This window comes from Lithobates pipiens, unplaced genomic scaffold, assembly GCF_037356315.1.
Source record: "Lithobates pipiens isolate NorthernLeopardFrog02 unplaced genomic scaffold, aLitPip1_a1.2 Scaffold_23, whole genome shotgun sequence".
NCBI classification, from domain to species: domain Eukaryota; kingdom Metazoa; phylum Chordata; class Amphibia; order Anura; family Ranidae; genus Lithobates; species Lithobates pipiens.
In genome coordinates this window covers 129059511-129080517 of record NW_027507785.1, presented here as the reverse complement: position 1 = coordinate 129080517, position 21007 = coordinate 129059511, and the positions used below count along the sequence as shown (strand labels likewise).

The 21007-nt window shown below is 43.9% G+C and overlaps 1 protein-coding gene and 1 long non-coding RNA gene across 16 annotated transcripts in view; one reads left to right on the top strand and one right to left on the bottom strand.

Moving 5' to 3' along the window:
• The window catches only part of LOC143927896 (putative endonuclease 4), a 200762-nt gene that overhangs the window by 168984 nt on the left and 10771 nt on the right, over positions 1-21007 (bottom strand). The gene's annotated exons all lie outside the window — the stretch shown is intronic.
• On the top strand, positions 525-6751 carry LOC143927895 (uncharacterized). Its single transcript, XR_013262338.1, has 2 exons — positions 525-1068; positions 6496-6751. It is a non-coding gene; the product is annotated as an uncharacterized LOC143927895 (long non-coding RNA).

The window sequence follows — 21007 nt, the reverse complement described above, 5'->3', positions numbered from 1 at the left end:
TGTCTGAACCACCGAGAAATGGTGGCCGATGAGACCACCAGGCCCTTCTTTGGACCAGCCATGACACAAACAGCGAGTCCGACCTTCGGAAAGGACCCGTAGCAGACAGATACACCCACAGAGCCTGGACCATGTCCAAGGAATGCAAAGCAACCTCTTTGGGATGTGACGGCCGAGGACATAAGGACGGAAGTACAATGTCCTCATTTAGATGAAAAGCCGCGACAACCTTTGGAAAAGGTCCGCAACAACCTTTGGACGCAGCACCGCCTTATCCTTGTGGAGGACCAAGTAAGGAGACTTGCATGACAAGGCCGCCAACTCAGAAACCCTCCTGGCAGATGTAATAGCCACTAGAAAGACTACTTTCTGAGAAAGAGTCAATAAGGGAACCTCCCTAATGTTTTCAAACAGTGGTTTCTGAAGCACCGAGTGCACCAGATTCAAATCCCTTGGAGGCAGAGGTGGTCAGACCAGAGGGGCCACATGTCCAACCCCCTGAAAAAACATACTGTAAGGATTAAGGGGTGTCAAAACAAAATGGTTGACCTTATGTTTTACTAAATACATATATTTTTCTATCCTTCTCTTTAAAATAAGGACTAGTCATCTTTAGTCACGTACTCATCAAGAAGAGGCCGCATCAGCCCTAAAAAGCAGTCTACGCCCAGAAGATTGTCTTATCAGCTGATAACACCCGGAGAATTGTCTTTTCTTTGAAAATGTTGTTTTTTTTACATTTGCTGATGTTTGCCCTTTTCTGTCTATAAAAGATGTAATAAAGAAGCCTCAGAGCCAGAGTCAGTCAGAGACAGTCAGAGTTAACGACGGACTTCTGAGCAGAAATACTGAATAATATCTCCGTGTCTCTTTGCTTGGATAAGAACTCTAACTAACAATTGGGAAACGGTAACATAACCTGACAAATAGGTGACTTGTTGAGGTCACACCTAACATTTCTGGCGCCGCGAACACGGACTCGCTGAAGAAACTACAAGAGGCGAACGAACATAAGGACGGAACGAAATGGTCGGGCACATCAAAGAACCACAGACAAATCCTGCGCAGGTAAGAAAAGCTTTATTTTCTTATAAACTCTGTGCTTCTTAGATCTGTGCCCACCTGATCTGTCTGAATTGTTCTTCAGGTAAACACCAACCTCTGTAGTAAGCGGGTCTTGAACTTAATATTTTGGCTTATGTTACCGTTGTTTCTTGTCTGTCTACTTGTCATCTGTCTGTTGTGAATGAGATAAGCCCTGTTTGTATGGTGTGAATTGAAACATATATCATCCCAATGGGTAACGGAATGCGCCCTTAACTCGTAAGAGTACTTTGGGGGTCCGACACTTAAGTTTGATATACGCTTTTTGATTCATGAGCCTAAAAACGGGTTGAAAGTATAAGTCCTGACTGCCTCAATAAAGCAGGAATAAGAAACGAATGCTGAGAGATTCCATGGTAATGGGAAGGAAATAAGGTCTCCACAAAGCCCGGAGACCTAGCCATATGTGTTTGGCCACCAAAAGGGAATGCTTGTATATGTTGTAGCCGTCAGTCTGGTCATAATATTTGTCAGTTGGCTAGCATATAAGGTAATTCGATTTCAGAAATCTCATCTAGGAGAGGTTTTTAGTATTTTGGCACCCTAGGAGGAGAAGGCAACGAGACACTTAGTAAGTGATCCAAACGCCACCTAGGCAGGACTGTCAAAATGGGCCAGACACATGGTAAACCCCAGGAGGAATCTCAGAAATGTTATGCTGTTAAAGACATAATTACAATGTTGTATGGGAAGGATAAGGCACAGGGCACAAATAGGATTCTCAAGAAATTGGGGATGGATGGAGAAAATGGATTAAGTGTAGAAGGTTGGGAAGAAATAAAGAAAGACAGACAGGGAGAGATATTGCAGAACAGATGGGTATCACAAATACAATGTTTAATTAAGGTTTCCAACAGGGCTAAAGAGGAGGGATGGGAGTATTGTCAGGAAAAGGGTGGATGGGATATGAAGGTCCGACACAAAAGTCTTCCTTCTGCTCCGGGCGATAGGGTTAATACGGGAGGTACTCCACCTCCTTATAAAACTACCACACCAGGTAATGAAAGACCAAAACTTTATCCTTCCTTAAGAGGAAGAGGATGGGTATGCCGAGTATGCGGTACCCAGAACCCAGATTGGGCACAGGAATGTGTGCATTGCGGCGCTCAAAGACCAGAGCCCGTAGCTCCAGTCCATAGTCGGACTAGGGTAATACAAGTAAATAATCCAAATGCGGGTCAAGCAGGACAGCCACCTACAGTGACCCGACAAGTCGTTCTGAGGACATGGACACCTTGGTCGGCTGACACTCTTATGGCATTAATACAGAATGCTCCTGATCCCGTAGCAAAACCTGCCGCATTCTGTAGATTCGTGACACAATTACTAGACACACATGAAGCAACTTGGCAAGATGGGGAAGATATATGTAGACATAAAATGACACTAACGATGTTTAATCAATTTATGAATGAAATTGCTCCACATAGACCACAAGGGGATCCAGCGGCAGATCCACCAGGAGTACATCCTCGTCATATAGACTCTAGACCCCTGTTTATTGCTCAGTTACGAGAATTTTGCCAAGGGAAACAGCAGGAAAGGGGTTCGACAGCGCCCATAAAACAGGCCCCAGGTCAGACTGTTACAGAATTTTACCTCAACATGGAAAGCATGATGGCTGACGAAGGTCTAGATTTAGCCTTACCCGTCACCATTAGGGCTTTCAATCGACAGTTTATGGAAGGACTAGTACCCCAAATAGGTGACAAACTGAAAGCATGTACTCCCGAATGGAGAGCCATACGGGACAGAGGAACATTGTTGCAGAAAGCACAAGGCATAGAGGCTGATTTAGCAGAAACTAAACCCAGAAGGACACCGGGAGTTAACACTGTTGCCCGGGTCAATGAAGGAGGGAATTCCTCCCGTAAACCTCTTACCTGTTATTACTGCAACAAGGTGGGACATATAAAAAGAGACTGTAGGAAAAGGATAAAAGACGAACAGGAAGGAAACACGGACAGAGACACGAGGGACTACAGACAGAGGCGTACCAATGATAGGGACGATCCGACCGCATGACTTGCCCCAGTCCTAGCTGAATCAGAGAACAAAATGCTCCACATGTTGATGAAGGTGGAAGGTAAACATATTCCTTGTTTGGTTGACACAGGAGCGTCACGCAGTCTGTTGTCTGATTCAGTAGTCCCTCCACACATGACATCCCGTGACACCATACCCATAAGTGGTTATGACGGTCTTTTGACTGATGCCCCACTGACTAAACCTTAAAAAGTAAAAATAGGGGGAATGGCTACCGCCTGACACTTGTGTATTGTTGCAATATGTAGATGACCTATTGTTATGTTGTCCGGATAACGATACTTGTTTAAAAGCCACTCTATCACTGTTACAATTCCTGGCTGAAAAAGGGTGCAAGGTGAATAGAACTAAGTTACAGGTATGCCAGAAAAAGGTTGTCTTTTTGGGCCACTGTATATCCCAGGGTACTCGACATCTCACTGAAGACCGAGTCCAGGCCATAAGACAAATGAATATCCCACGCAACTTTAAGCAACTTCGTATGTTTCTGGGAATGGTATCATATTGTAGACAATGGATACCACATGCCAGTTCTCTGATGCAGCCATTATATGATTGCTTGAAAATAGTACCCTATGTACTCACAGAAGCAGGTCATGAATCTTTTAGCACCTTAAAAAGGTTACTAATTTTGGCACCTGCGATCGGGATCCCTGATTATACCAAAACATTTCATTTGTACATTGCTGAAATCACGGGACACGCAACAGGGGTGTTGACACAACAACACATCAAACAAAGGCCGGTAGCATACTTCTCGGCGGCTCTCGATCCTGTCTCTAGAGGATCACCGTCCTGTGTACGAGCAGTTGCAGCAGTGTCAATTATCATTGACAAATCCTCAGAAATTGTCTTAGACAATCCTGTAGTGGTACATACCACACATGACATACACGCCATCTTGTCACAGGTCCAACCAAAACACATATCAATGGCAAGGCAGCTGCGTCTACAATGCACTTTGCTCCTACCCCCCAATATCCCTTTCAGAGACTGCAGATTGACTACATACAAATGCCTAAGAGCGGCCCCTTTGAATTTGTTCTCGTGTGCATCTGCCTATTTTTCAGGCTGGTCCGAAAGTTATCCTGTGAAATCAGCTACGGCAAAAGCCACCGCCAAGAAACTGATTACTGAGCTGATACCTAGGTTTGGTCTCCCAGAAACAATAGAATCAGATAGGGGGACACATTTCACGGGAGAAATAATGCAAAATGTGATGGCAATGTTAGGGGTTCAACAAAGTTTTCATACTCCTTACCACCCACAGAGTTCAGGATCAGTAGAAAGAGTAAATGGTACAATCAAGCTGAAAATACAAAAAGCTATGCAAGAGTTAAATAAACCATGGCCTGAGTGCCTACCCTTAGCTTTGTTCTCTATTAGGTACACCCCAACAGGAAAAACAGGGTTATCCCCATATGAAATACTGTTTGGAAGTGCACCTAGATTAGGTTTATATTTTCCTCAAAGTATGCAATTACAATGTGATAGTTTAACTACGTATGTAATACAGTTGCAACAGCGTCTGACTAAAATCCACAAGAGTGTGTATTCTTCTCTTCCAGACCCTAATTCTGTCACAGGTACACACGATCTACAACCAGGAGACTATGTGTATGTAAAGAAACATACCAGAAAGACACTGGAACCAAGGTTTGAAGGTCCTTTCCAGGTGCTATTGATTACAGCAACCTCAGTGAAATTGGAAGGGAAACCTACCTGGATCCACGCTTCTCATTGTAAAAAGGAGCCAGTTGGCAAATGACAACATGTATCTTTTTATTGTTTCAGTAATTCTGGCTAATAGTTTGGTTACCTCACAGAATAAAATACACAAGGGTGAAGGATTTTCTAAAAAAATGTTATTACTGAAGTTTAAATATGCTTATGCCCAGAAGTCAGGATATGAGAAATGTTGGATTTGTAGCAAATTACACCCCAGCACAGCAAGTATACCACTGATGGCAGTTCCTATAAACTATACTGATCTTGCTAACAGTAGCATTAACATAATTAGAACAAATACCAATGAGACAGTAATGTTTAAGTCAAATGGTCTCGCCTTTTCCCCTGATTGGTGTTTCAACTTAGGGAACACAACGGGAGGAAATGGAGAATGCCAAGACAGCAAGTTTAATTTGTCCATTGTCGTATTAAATGGAAGCTTCTATCCCAGTAATTCCAGCACACACCAGACATTATCTGACTTCCTCACTAACATTGTGGATAATAATGTTAGGTGGTTAGTATCCAACTTATCCCTCTATGGATACACCTCTCGTTATAGAAATGATATCAGTTCAAGATCAGTAGCACTGGGAAACAATATATACATCTGTTGTGAGGATAAATGTTATACTTGGATACCTAGAAGAGCTCAGGGATGGTGCTACCTCGCAAGTTTAGTACCAGTAATGGGAGTAGTAGGTGATGAACGAGGTGATCACCTATTAGAAGCTAGCATGCACCCTAGATATCCCCTCAGGTATCGTAGTAAAAGAGAAATATTCCTGAAGAAGGACATGGCATGGGCTTGGTTCCCGTCCTGGACAGGATGGGGTATAGACTTAATGAAAAGACTAAATAACTATACAGGAATTATTAATGATGTTTTGGAGAAAAACTCTGATGATATTACTAAGTTAAATCTGGAGACCAGAGCCATCAGACAACAATTAGAATTACATGAATTAGCAATTGAAAGTATGAGTGCAGCACTGACAGGACTCTGTGAAACTACTGAGGACTATGAGTGCTGTACTTGGATACATAACACCAGCATTGAGGTACCTGACTATTATGACATCATTGCACAACACCGTACGGAAGTAAAGAATTTACAAGAGAAGGCCCGAAATATTGGTCGCGACTGGGATCCGTTTGGTGAAACTTTTAGTTTCTCAGGGTTATTCTCTTGGGTTAAGAAGGCAGCAATGACGATTATAGTGGTGCTCTTATTCGTATTTTTCTTTTATGCATGCTTTAAGTTGTTTATGTGCTTTTGCAAGAAAGCCAAGGTAAATGATGTGGAAAAGATGGAACTTTTGTGAAGATAGGTAGATTTAGTTTCTTGACATCACCCATCTGTCAGAAAAGCCACTCTTCCTGAATTTTAGATGTTGGTACTGTCCAGGGGGATGGGTGTATACCCCTCTGACAACTCGCGGTCAGGGAGAGTACTCTGGATATAGGCTGACTAGAACTTGTTCAGGTGGACCCAGGGCAAGAGGGAGGGGTGATGTCAAAGGGGGAAATGTAAGGATTAAGGGGTGTCAAAACAAAATGGTTGACCTTATGTTTTACTAAATACATATATTTTTCTATCCTTCTCTTTAAAATAAGGACTAGTCATCTTTAGTCACGTACTCATCAAGAAGAGGCCGCATCAGCCCTAAAAAGCAGTCTACGCCCAGAAGATTGTCTTATCAGCTGATAACACCCGGAGAATTGTCTTTTCTTTGAAAATGTTTTTTTTTTTACATTTGCTGATGTTTGCCCTTTTCTGTCTATAAAAGATGTAATAAAGAAGCCTCAGAGCCAGAGTCAGTCAGAGACAGTCAGAGTTAACGACGGACTTCTGAGCAGAAATACTGAATAATATCTCCGTGTCTCTTTGCTTGGATAAGAACTCTAACTAACAATTGGGAAACGGTAACATAACCTGACAAATAGGTGACTTGTTGAGGTCACACCTAACAATACTCACCAATGAATGAGTCGCCAAAGGTCCCTGAAAAGAGACAGCCAAAGCCGATACCTGCCCCTTAATGGGGCTTAATGCAAGTTTCTGATCCACTCCTCCCTGCAAAAACAGCAGGATCCTGGAAACTGAATATGTACGTGGATGCCACCCCATCTCCTCACACATGGAGATGTTGGCCTTCCACGTACGATGATAAATATTCCGAGAAGATGACTTCTGTGCCCTCGACATAGTGGATATTACCAAATCCGACAGACCTTTATCCCTTAGCACCTGGCTTTCAACAGCCATGCCATTACAGCCAGTGACGGTAAAGCAGGATGAAGTATTGGACCTTGCGACAGAAGGTCCTCTCACATCGGCAGCTACCAAGGAAGGTCCGCCACCATTCTTACTATGTCGGCGTACCAAGGATGCCAAGGCCAATCTGGGGCAATCAGAATTACTGAAATCCCCTTGGCCTCCACTCTGCATAGCAGACGTGGTCGAAGTTTGGGGGGGGGGGGGAGGTATAAATCAGCCGATAATGCCCCCATGGAGCCACCAACGTATCTGCCGCGTCCGCCCAGGGATCTTTTGACCTGGCCACGAACCTCTGTACCTTCCGGGTGAATCGAGAAGCCAAGAGATCTACATCTGGTGTGCCCCACCTTAGGCAAAGGAGCCTAAATACATCCAGATGCAGCGACTATTCCCCCTGGTCCAGCATCTGATGACTTAGGTAGTCCGCCTGCCAGTTTTCTATGCCCGGAATGTATACGGCCGACAGAGCCGACACACACTGATGTGAACCACCTCTAGTGCTGCAGCTGAACTTGTTCCTTGTTCCTCCTTCATGGTTGACATATGCCACCGCCGTGGCCTTGTCCGACTGGAGCCTGACCGCATGCCCCTGCAGCCACTGTGACCATGTGGAGAGGCACCGGCTGATCGCCCGAAGCTCCAGGACATTGATCGGCAGGCGGGATTCTTCTTGCATCCAGCGACCCTGGGCTGGCTGTACGCCCCAAACACCCCTCAACCGGTCAGGCTGGCATCCGTTGTGATAACCGTCCAATGAAGAGGAAGGAACGACTTCCCAGACTGGTCGGAGACCTCAGCCATCAGAGAAGAGACTCCCTGACTAGCTGGCTCACCTGAATTTGACAATCCAGGGATAACGGAGATTTGTCCCATTTGGACAGGATCTCTTTCTGCAAGACTCGAGAATGAAATTGAGCATACAGTACCGCCTCAAAAGTGGCTACCATGAGACCCAGGACTCGCATGCAAAAACGCAGCGACGACCACCTGTGGGACAACAACAACTTCACCGCAACTTGAAGAGTCTGCAGCTTGTCCAAAGGGAGAAAGACTTCCGCCTCTGAGGAGTCTGTTGTAGAATTTCATATTATCCAATATATATTTTACGTTATTCATATTATTATTGTTATTATATAGTAGTGGTCTTATCAATATTATTATTCAATATGTAAAGCAACAATTATTATTCTTTAATTATGTATACTTTGTTTTCCATAGATTTAGAGAGATTTCATTTTAAATGTTGAACTTTAGATGGCCTCTCTGCTTCTTTCTCATACTTTCTATAAGATAGTTTACTGGGTGAAAGTTCATTGTTTTAGTTTTTAAGTAAGAGCTAATTAGAAAAGAAAACACTTGACAGCATATAAATAATAAGAGATAAGATAAGCACCGTCAAAGATAAGAAAAACAGGTCTTTAAAATAAATTAGGTGGAATACGGGAAAGTTATGTAAAGAACATTCAATTTAGTTTGACAGGGTCAAACAAAGGTCTCCTTGAGCCCTCATTTAAACTGTTAAAATACATTGAATGCAAAGTATATTCATGTGTATGTATGTATAATAATAATGATATTGAATAAGTAATTGGTTTGTGTATACACACAGGATTGTATAGTGAAAAACAAAACACATCTGGTGGGGTTATTGAAAGTTCATTCTCTCAAGGTCGTAAATCTGTAATTCTTGAACTTAGTTAAATCTTATAAAGATAAGGAGGGTTTGATAACACAGCTGGGTGTCAGACTGTCTCTACACTGGTGTCTTTAATTGGACAAAGCGGTTATAAATCATTTTAATGAACATATAGGAATTCTGGGAGTAATTAAGTTTATCTGGTTGAAGAACAGGTGTCAGATTTATGGATAGTTACATTGACGTAGATCTTAGCGACCAATCACATGTAGGAGAGATGATTAAGATAAGGCTTGTGAATTGGTATATAAATGCAAGCTCTACCCTAAGGTCAAGATTAAAAGGTGCTGTGTCTGTCAATGAACGAAAGAGAAACAGGTATTTTTTGATAGCCAGGAGATAAAAAGGTACAGCCCGCTCTGAATCTCTTCGATTTAGTTAAATTTTTCTCCTGGTTCTGTCTTTTCCTGGCTTTGTGATTAAAGTGGTTGTAAAGTCAGAAGGTTTTTTTTATATTATAGAATTGTATGCATTAGGATAAAAGCCTTCCGTGGGCTGCAGCCACCGTAACACTTACCTGAGCCCATCGCTATCCAGCGAGTGCCTTGACAGTCTGGGACTCTCCCTCCTAATTGGCTGAGACAGTAGTGGCACCATTGGCTCCTTCTGCTGTCAATCAAACTCAGTTAGCCAACCAGGAGAGAGAGAGGGGCGGGCTGAACCATGGCTCCGTGTCTGAATGGATACACGGAGCTGCAGCTCAGCTTGGGTGCCCCCATAGCAAGCTGCTTGCTGTTGGGTCACTTAACAGGAGGGAGGGGTCAGGAGCTCCAGTCAGGGACCAGAGAAGAGGAGGATCTGGGCTGCGCAAAACCCCTTCACAGAGTAGGTAAAGCCCCATACACACTATCAGATTTTCTGCTGATTTTTGTCTTCAGATTTACCAAAACCATGTAGTGTAAGGGCCTGCCTGATTGCATACAAATTGAAACTCCTAAGGTTTGACCTCATATTATATGGTTTTGGTAAATCTGAAGACAAAAATCAGCATAAAATCCAATAGTGTGTATGGGGCTTAAGTGTAACATGTTTCTTATTTTAGTATAAAAAAACAATGACTTTACAATCACTTTAAGCCCTGCAAGCTGCTATCTCACTTACATGTAAGAATGCTTCAGTGTTACCCAGAGACCTGTGACAAAGAGAAGACAAGATCTCGGCAGAAGTTTTTATTTATTTATTTATTTTTAAACAGACGAATGTAACCTCATGTGTTGCCTGCGTGAGATGAGCCACATGATGTCATGAGCTCCATCCTGCACATATGCAGTACAACAGTACTGCAAAATCCCACAGATAAGGTACAAGGTTTCCCTAAAGGCACTGATGGCATTGTCTTCCCTGGGGGCACCAGAGAAGCCATGGCTACACCATCAGTGCCTTCAGGGAAACCAAGAAGCATAAGTAAATAAATACAATTAAAGGGGACTTTCAGGATAAAGCTAACCAATCTTTAAACTGCTCCCCACCGCTTCTAACACCTATACTATATATACAGTATCAACTATACTAGGGGTACTGAGTTAAAATTAACGGAGGCCTGGTCGGTAACATTTTCTTTCTGCAGAGGTCCAGAACTCATTTTTCTCGGTCCCCCTTTTTTCATCATAGCCCTCCTTACATCTCAACCCCCTTTCACACCAGATCCCCACATCACAGCTCTCCCCCTACTGAAATCACAGCTCTTTCATACAACATCCACCCCATATTAGAGCTCTCGCCTCACATCACAGCCCCCCATATCACAGCTTCCCCATATCGCAACCCCCCCCCTCACATCACAGCTCCCCTTTCTTACATCAAAGCCCCCCCTTGCAAATCCAGACCCCTCCCACACATCACAGTCCCCCTTGCAATCACAACCCCCTCCTCACATCACAAACCCTTCATATTACAGCGCCCCCTCCCTCTCACATCAGAGCCCCCCACAGCCCTTCATATCACAGCGCTCCCCCCTCCCCCATTCTCATCACAGTCCCTCATATCACAGCCACCCGCTTACATTACAGCTCCCCCTTCTCACATCAAAGTTTCACCCTGCTATATCACACCACTCCAGTATTACAGTTCCCCTCTCTCACAGCCACTCATATCACAGCTCACCCCTCACAGCTGCCCCTGTACCCCTTCCGTTTCTCACACCCGCTCTGCTGTGACTACAACAGCGGCAGTGGGCTGGTGCATGCTGGGGGGTCCACGTCCACCCTGCCATTCCTCCCGCCCTCTACAGGGCAGTGATTCTTAACAGCTGCAGCGGAGAGAGGAGCCTGCTCAGGCTGCTGAATGGTGCGGCTGCAGCCTGGACTGAACTGTCACTCGGTCCATTTCTGGATCGTGGTCCACCATTTAGTGACACCTGAACTATACCTATATCATTAGCATCCACTTGGTATACAGTGGGTATAGGAAATAATCACCTCCTTTAACCACTTGCTTACTGGGCACTTAAACACCCTTCCTGACCAGACCAATTTTCAGCTTTTGGTGCTCTCACACTTTGAATGACAATTACTCAGTCATGCAACACTGTACCCAAATGAATTTTGTGTCCTTTTTTCCCACAAATAGAGCTTTCTTTTGGTGGTATTTGATCACCTCTGGGGTTTTTATTTTTTTACGCTATAAATGAAAAAAGACCGAAAATTTTGAAAAAAAAACGCATATTTCTTTGTTTCTGTGATAAAATTTAGCAAATTATTATTTTTTTTTCATAAATTTTGGCCACAATTTATACTGCTACATATCTTTGGTAAAAATAACCCAAATTAGTGGATATTATTTGGTCTTTGTGAAAGTTAGAGAGTCTACAAGCTGTGGTGCGAATCGCACAAAACTGATCACACCTGATTTACTGGTGGCCTATCTCATTTCTTGCGACCCGAACAAGTCAGGAAAGTACAAATACCCCCCAAATGACCCCTTTTTGAAAGTAAACATTCCAAGGTATTTACTAAGATGCATGGTGAGGTTTTTGATGTTGTCATCTTTTTCCCACAATTCTTTGCAAAATTAAGATTTTTTTTTTTTTTCTTCTCACAAAAGGTTCAATGTAATAGGTTATTTCTCTCACATATATATATAAACAATATACAAAAAAATTTTAACTTTTTAAAGAAGTCCACTTTTTCATATATAGCAGCGCATATACACTCTTAAAAGATTTTTTATATATAAAGTGAGTTCATTGAAATTTTGATCCGTGTCCAGGATAGAAGGTGCTTATTTTATCTGTTCACTGTTGTGATTAAACTGTAGCTTCCACCATAAAATTCACCACTTGTGGGGCACACACGATCCCCCTTTGGGGATGCACTCACCGAACAGCAAGATCAAAAACGCCTTTAAACTGCCAATCAACAATGCTTCTTATGGCCACTAGATGTCTCTCTTGTTGGAATCCAGTTTTCTCATATAAAAAAGCAAAGATGCCCAAACATAGTGTGATATTGTTTAACACTATTTATTTAGATAAAACGAACCCAACATATATATGCGTACCAAATAAACAAAGTATTTAAGCATTGAAAAAGTACTGTGCCTTATCCCGTTGGTTCAGCTATGATCGAGGAGGAACGAACGTTTTCGCTGTCTCGTGCCTTACTACCGCTCGCTGAAACGCAGGGATTGAGGCGCACTCGTCACTTCCGGTATAGTTATGCACTGACGCGTTTCGTCATATCCGACTTCATCGGATATGACGAAACGCGTCAGGACGTAACTATACCGGAAGTGACGAGTGCGCCTCAATCCCTGCGTTTCAGCGAGCGGTAGTAAGGCACGAGACAGCGAAAACGTTCGTTCCTCCTCGATCATAGCTGAACCAACGGGATAAGGCACAGTACTTTTTCAATGCTTAAATACTTTGTTTATTTGGTACGCATATATATGTTGGGTTCGTTTTATCTAAATAAATAGTGTTAAACAATATCACACTATGTTTGGGCATCTTTGCTTTTTTATATGAGAAAACTGGATTCCAACAAGAGAGACATCTAGTGGCCATAAGAAGCATTGTTGATTGGCAGTTTAACCACTTGCTTACTGGGCACTTAAACCCCCCTCAGTCCCAGACCAATTTTCAGCTTTCAGCGCTGATGCACTTTGAATGACAATTGCGCGGGCATACAACACTGTACCCAAATGAAATTTTTATCATTTTTTTCCCACAAATAGAGCTTTCTTTTGGTGGTATTTAGTTACAGCTCGGAGTTTTATTTTTTGCTAAACAAACAAAAAAAGATGCAAAAAAAAAAAATCATGTTTTAATAGTTTGTTATAAAATTTTGCAAACGGGTCATTTTTCTCCTTCATTGAAGTGCGCTGATAAGGCGGCACTGATAGGCTGCATTGGTGGGCACTGATGGGCTGAATTGGTGGGCACTGATAGGCTGCACTGGTGGGCACTGATAGGCATAGTTAAGGCGGCACTAATAGGCACAGATAAGGCGGCACCGATGGGCACAGATAAGGCGGCACTGATGGGCAAAGATGGGCACAGATAAGATGGCACGGATGGGTGGCACGGATAAGTGGCACGGATGGGTGGCACGGATGGGCACTGATAGGTACCACAGATAGATGGGACTGATGGGCACTGATAGGTGGCTCTGATAGGTGGCACTGCTGGGCACTGATGGGCGGCACTGCTGGGCACTGATGGGCGGCACTGCTGGGCACTGATGGGCGGCACTGGGGTGCAGCACCTTTGAGGCAGATTGGGTGGCACTGTGGGGGGCACTGTGGGCACTATGGGCACAGACGGGGGGGCACTTACTTTTACTTTTAGTTATTCTTCATGCTGACAGCGCGAGGAGAAAAAAAAAAGCCGATCACCGGCGGCCGTGATCGGGACATCAGTCCCGATCACGGCCAGCAATGCAAGGCACCACATGCCACCTGCCAGTGCCCACCTGCCTCCCGCAGTGCCATCCTGAAGAATAACTAAAAGTAAAAGTGCCCCCCGTCTGTGCCCATAGTGCCCACAGTGCCCCCCACAGTGCCACCCACAGTGCCACCCACAGTGCCAAGGAATAATAGCCGATTACCGGCTCCGTTCTATCACATGATCAGCTGTCATTGGCTGACAGCTGATCACGTGATAAGGGGTCGGGATCGACCCCTTACACGGATCGGTGATCAGGTGATCAATAGACGTAGTCCCGGAAATCTAGGTCCGCGCTAATGCCGTCATTCGGCAATAGCGCGGTACCCAAGTGGTTAAAGGCGTTTTTGATCTTGCTGTTCGGTGAGTGCATCCCCAAAGGGGGATCGTGTGTGCCCCACAAGTGGTGAATTTTATGGTGGAAGCTACAGTTTAATCACAACAGTGAACAGATAAAATAAGCACCTTCTATCCTGGACACGGATCAAAATTTCAATGAACTCACTTTATATATAAAAAATCTTTTAAGAGTGTATATGCGCTGCTATATATGAAAAAGTGGACTTCTTTAAAAAGTTACAATTTTTTTGTATATTGTTTATATTTCTGTGTTTTAAAGCAGCAGCTAAAGAAAGGAGATTTTACGCCAATAGAGTATATTTTTAAAGGAGTATTTTTTAAAGTATTTTTTTAAAAATTACAATCTGTATATCATTTTATTCTTTTATCTTGCATATTGGTTTCCTAAAGCGCAGTGTGGTGTACTAATTAGGCAGGCATTTATAGGAATTTTTAGTACACTCTTGTATATTATTTCTCTCACATGGCATGTGTATACCACAAATGACACCCCAAAATACGTTCTGCTACTCCTTCTGAGTATTACGATACCAAATGTGTGAGACTTTTACACAGCCTGGCCACATACAGAGGCCCAATATTGAAATAGCACCATCAGGCGTTCTAGGAGCATAAATTACACATTTCATTTCTCAACCACCTATTATATTTTTGAAGGCCCTGGAGCACCAGAACAATGGAAATGCCCACAAAGTGACCCCATTTTGGAAAGCTAACACCCCAACGTATAATCTATGAGGCATAATGAGTCGTTTGAATGGTTCATTTTTTTTCCAGAAGTTTTGGGAAAATGTGGAAAAAAAATGAAAACGCATTTTTTTACGCAAAGTTGTCCATTTATAAGATATTTCCAACACATAGCATGTACATAGCAAAAATAACACCCCAAAATACGTTCTACTACTCCTCCTGAGTATAACGATACCAAATGTGTGAGACTTTTACACAGCCTGACCACATACAGAGGCCCAATATTGAAATAGCACCATCAGGCGTTCTAGGAGCATAAATTACACATCTTATTTCTCAACCACCTATTACAGTTTTGAAGGCCCTGGAGCACCAGGACAATGGAAATGCCCACAAAGTGACCCCACGTGGCACTGACGACACGTGGCACTGGAGGCAGATGGGGCTGGCAGATGGGGCTGGCAGATGGGGCTGGCAGATGGGGCTGGCAGATGGGGCTGGCAGATGGGGCTGGCACTGGCAGATGGTGCTGGCTATTTGCTCTGGCTAATTGCTCTGGCAAATGGGGCTGGCAGATGGCACTGCGGCTGGCAGATGGCACTGGTGCTGGCAGGTGGCACTGGCGCTGGCAGGTGGCACTGGCAGGTGGCACTGGCACTGGGGCTGGCGGCACTGGGGCTGGCAGTTGGCACTGGCGCTGGCAGGTGGCACTGGCACGTGGCACTGGCGGCACTGGGGCTGACGGCACTGGGGCTGACGGATGGCACTGGCAGGTGGCACTGGCGCTGGCAGGTGGCACTGGCAGGTGGCACTGGTGCTGGCAGGTGGCACTGGCGGCACTGGGGCTGACGGATGGCACTGGCGCTGGCAGGTGGCACTGGCAGGTGGCACTGGCAACACTGACGGCACTGGGGCTGACGGCACTGGGGCTGACGGATGGCACTGGCGCTGGCAGGTGGCACTGGTGCTGGCAGGTGGCACTGGTGGCACTGGCGCTGGCGGCACTGGGGCTGACGGATGGCACTGGCGCTGGCAGGTGGCGCTGGCAGGTGGCGCTGGCGGCACTGGCGCTGGCAGGTGGCACTGGCGGCACTGGCACTACTGGCAGATGGCACTGGGGCTGACAGATGGCACTGGGGCTGACAGATGGCACTGGCACTGGGGCTGACAGATGGCACTGGGGCTGACTTACAGATCGCTCTCCCTCCTCACACGCTGTCTCTGTGTGAGGAGGGAGAGACACGGCAATGGGAGATGATCTCATATGTTTACATATGAGATCATCTCCCATTGGCAGCTGCGATCGCGCTGTGAACGGCCGATTTGATTGGCCGTTCACGGTGATCTGTATTTGCCTGTCTCCGGGAGACACGGCGAATACAAAACTTCCGCGATGCGCGCCCCCGGCGGCGCGCATTGCGGAAGTAAACAGAAGGCCATCCAGGGACGGCCAGGCGAAGGAACCCGCCTGCTCTAAGGCCATCATTCGGCTATAGAGCGGGCGGGAGGTGGTTAAAATAATCACATTTTGTTGCTTGGCAGCCTGAAATTAAGACAACAGTTAGTATTTTATCCAGCTGTATTTACTCAGTGCAACTTATAACATCCAACTGAAAGATCGAACACCGACGTGTCAGAAAAATAAAATTAAAAATTAAAAAACAGAAGTACTGAGTTGGAGAAAGAATCACCCCCATGTGTCAAAATTTTGTTGAATCACCTTTTGCTTTAATTAAAGGTTTTAGTCTGTTAGGATGTCTCTACTAACTTTGCACATCTAGACTTTGCAATATTTGCAGAACTGCTCAAGTTCCACAAATGGTCATAATCAAATTTAATGGAATGCAGTCTTCAAGTCATTCCATAGATTTTCAATGGGGCTTAATGCATTTGGTACCCCAACACTTCATATTCCTGATATGTACTGTAGTCCTAAGATACAACCAGCCTTTTGGGGGCAACCATAATACTGATGCGGCACTCAATAAAATTAAGTTTGACACTCCTGCTTTACAGCATTTCTTCACACCTGCCTAAACCGTTTGCTCTGTACTATATATAACATTTTATTCAATTCATTATTATTATTCATCTTCATACAGTTTTTTTTCCAGAAGGAAGAACTGACATTTGTTTCTCATCAGACAGGAATTTTCTTACCTCGATTTGGTACCTAAACATAAAATAATTACATTATTTATCATTTGCCTCCAAAAAGTACTGTCATCTAATCTCTATGAATGAAATACTTGTATAGCGCACAATGCGAACTGAATCGCCTCTAGGCCCCGGAGGTACACTGCACATCACCAGTGCACTTCATCGCTCTACACCAGTGTTTCTCGACCTTTTTTCAGTTGAGGCACCCTTTAAAATTATGCCCACTCTTGGGGCACCCCATTCTAAAATGCAAAAAACTAAATAGGTTTACATAGCACAACAGCATCCACACATATAGATAGATAGATATATATATATATATATAGATTTATTCTTCCAAAACAAATACACCTTTGCACACTGGTACTAACTAGTGTTCCAGTGTTTGTCTTCCTCCTCAGATTTTCTCCCTTCCTCAGCTAATGTGACTCCAGTGCTAATGGAGAGGGGCAGAGGAGGGATAAAAAGAACACTATGTAATGCACAATGAAAACCTGTGACGTTGTGTAACTAAGACAGGCCTAACCCCCTGATGGGGAAATTTTTAGGCATTTTGCCAAGGCGCCCTGGTTGAAAAAGGTTGCTCTATGATACTTTAGGCGTTAAAGCGGTTGTATACCGCTGGCCCTTACCTTGAAACAAAAACTCTTACTGAAACAAAAAACTGACTCTTACCTTGAAACAAAGCTGATCTAGCTCCGCAATGTCAGAGCTGCAGCCGCTGCAATCTTTACCCATCTTGCTTCCGGGTACACAGGCTCCGGCTCTGTGACTGGCCGGAGCCGCAATGACATCACTCCCACGCACATGCCCACAGGGCTTGGCAGGAACAGCATGGGAGTGAGGTCACTGGCTGCATGTAATGTAAATATCTCCTAATCGGTGCACGTATAGGAGATATTTACACCACCTATAGATAAGTCTTATTATAGGCTTACCTATAGGTAAAAGTCAGGTATGAAAGTTTATTTCCTCTTTAACACTGGCGTGTTTTCATGCGTCCAAGGGCCTGTGCTAGCAGCTATTTCTAGTGCTGACCAAACCAAACTTCCTTGCTTCCTACGGTGTCACTGCTATGGGGGTGCAATGAAAAAAGTACTGCATCTACTATTTTATTTCAGCGCAGTGGGTTGCAGTTCAAATAGAAATCTATTGTTGAAAGAAAAAAATAAACTTTCATGCTCAGACCTACATATAAATAAAGCTGTTGGCACAATACTCTGGTAAAGTATCACAAAATAGGAACAAAAAGTGCAGCACTAACGCATTTGCTATAAATACCTTGTGCAACCCTGTGGGTCATCCTATATATATCGCGTGGTGGCATTATGCGTCCGTGGCCCCTGATGACGTCATCTATGAAGAAACATGGGGGGGCACTAACATGTACATGTCAGGGCTGGGCTCAGCCCTTCTTTCTCAAAGCTGGCCGCTCAGCTGTTGGCTAATTGTGAGCTCCCATCTCTCCACAGTGACTCACCTGTTGATGATAACCTGCTCGTCAGTCCTGCCTACTTAAGCAGTCCAGTCCAGATAATCTCTGCCTTCACATTGGTCACATCTTTAGAGATGCTCTCTTCTGTTCCTGTTAAAGACTTGCTTGGCCGACATTCCTTCTGGCTCCAGATCCTGCTTGCTGTTCTACTTGCTCATCTCTGGCTCCCTGACATTTTGGCTTGTCTGACTATAGTTCCGGTTCCTGAACTCTGGCTATGTTTTGACTACATTTACACTGTTTACCTTTTTTAAATTATTAAACAAGTGTGATTTAACTGTACTTCTGTCTCAGTCTGAGTCATGGTTTCTGACAGTACAGCACAAAACATACCTATCACGCCCATTTTGATGTCTGGCAACTGGAGCTGTGTTTTCCTCCTGATGTATTACATATGCCTGAACACCACCAATGCTTGTAAATTTGATAGTTTAAATTTGTTATATATCATCTGGACTTCACCATGGTCAGCTACATAGTCAGGTTGAAAAAGAGACACAAGTCCATCTAGTTCAACCATAAAAATAAATAAATAATAATCATACAATCCCAAACCCAAATGCTTTACCCAAAGTTGATCCAGAGGAAGGCAAAAAAAAGAAAAAGCAAAGCATGATCCAATTTGCTACAGCAGGGGAAAAAATCCCTTCCTGTGCCCCCGCCAAAAGGCAATTGGGTTTTCCCTGATCAACTTTACCTATAAATATCAGTACCTAGTTATATTATGTACATTTAGGAAAGAATCCAGGCCTTTCTTAAAGCAATCTACTGAGTTGGCCAGAACCACCACTGGAGGAGTCTATTCCACATTTTCACAGCTTTTACTGTGAAGAATCCTTTCTGTATTTGGAGATTAAATCTCTTTTCCTCTAGGTGTAAAGTGTGCCCCCTTGTCCTCTGTGTTGACCGTAAAGTGCCCCCATATATATATGTATACATTTGTACATGTTGATCATATCCCCCCCTTAATCTCCTCTTATCAAGAGTGAGAGAGTTCCTCCATGCCTCTTATCAGTTTAGTTGCACTTCTCTGCACTTTCTCCAGTTCCCCGATATCCTTTTTTTTAGAACTGGTGCCCAAAACTGAATTGCATATTCCAGATGAGGTCTTACTAATGATTTGTACAGTGGCAACATATCCCTCTCCCTGGAGTCGATACCTCTCTTAATACAAGAAAGGACTTTGCTCGCTTTAGAAACCGTAGCTTGGCATTGCATGTTATTATTGAACTTATGATCTACCAAAACCCCCAGATCCTTCTCCAGTACGGATCCCCCAGTTGTACTCCCCCTAGCATGTATGATGCATGCATATTCTTAGCCCCCAAGTGTATAACTTTACATTTATCAATATTAAACCTCATCTGCCACTTAGTCGCCCAATTAGACAGAGCATTGATCGGCTTGTAAATTGGAGACATCCTGTAAGGACGTTATTCCACTGCATAGTTTGGTGTCATCTCTAAAGACTAAAATGTTACTTTTAATCCTAGACCCAATATCATTTATAAAGATATTAAAAAGTAAGGGTCCCAGAACTGAACCTTGGGGTACACCACTGATAACCTTAGACCATTCAGAGTACGAATCATTAACCACTACTCTCTGAATTCTGTCTTTTAGCCAGTTTTCTATACGTTTACAAACTGACATTTCCAAGCCTGTAGACTTTACCTTACACATGAGCCATGTCTGCGGAACTGTATAGAACACTTTTGCAAAATCCAAGTATATCACATTCACAGCCACCGCTCTGTCCAAGATTTTACTTACTTCTTTATAAAAAGAAATCAGATTTGTTTGACAACTTCTGTCTTTCATGAATCCATGCTGTCTGTTGCTTAAAATATGTTTTTCCCAGCAAGAACTCATCTATGTGGTCTTTTATTAAACTCTCCAGTACTCTCCAGTATCTTCCCAACTATAGAAAAGTGTATATTCGCTTTCCTAACACAGCTGGGGGAACTGCGAGCGCCAAGCATGATGCTCGCTGTTTACCTTTTTTGATGACTATTAGAGCCTATGGCTCTAATCAGGTGCTTCAAAAACGCTCCCCGCCACTGTAATTCAGGCACCTGGTGCCTGAATAGGGGGTGGCAACAGCAGCCATGGATAGATTCATGCATTGCATGAATCTATTGGTGATAGAGGGGGTGGCTGGAGAGAGGGGCAGCGCCCGTGTGCCCTTATGGACGCACCACCACTGGTAAAGACATTAATCCCTTTTTAAATATAGGCACCACATGGCCCTGTGTCAATCCAGTGGTACTATTCCTGTCATTAATGAATCCCTAAAAATGAGAAACAATGGCTTTGAAATGACAGAGCTCCATTCTTGTAGGATCTGTGGGTGTATGCCATCTGGTCCAGGTGCTTTATCGACCTTTATTCTGTTTAAATATTTCTGGGCCATATCACTTTTGAGCCACTGTGGATCATTTGGGGCTGTGTCAATACCATCCCCATTATGGACTTGAGCTCCCCCATGCTCCTTTGTATACACATAACTGAAAGTGGAGTTCCACCCCAAAAAACTAATTTATTAATGTGCTTAACCACTTCCCA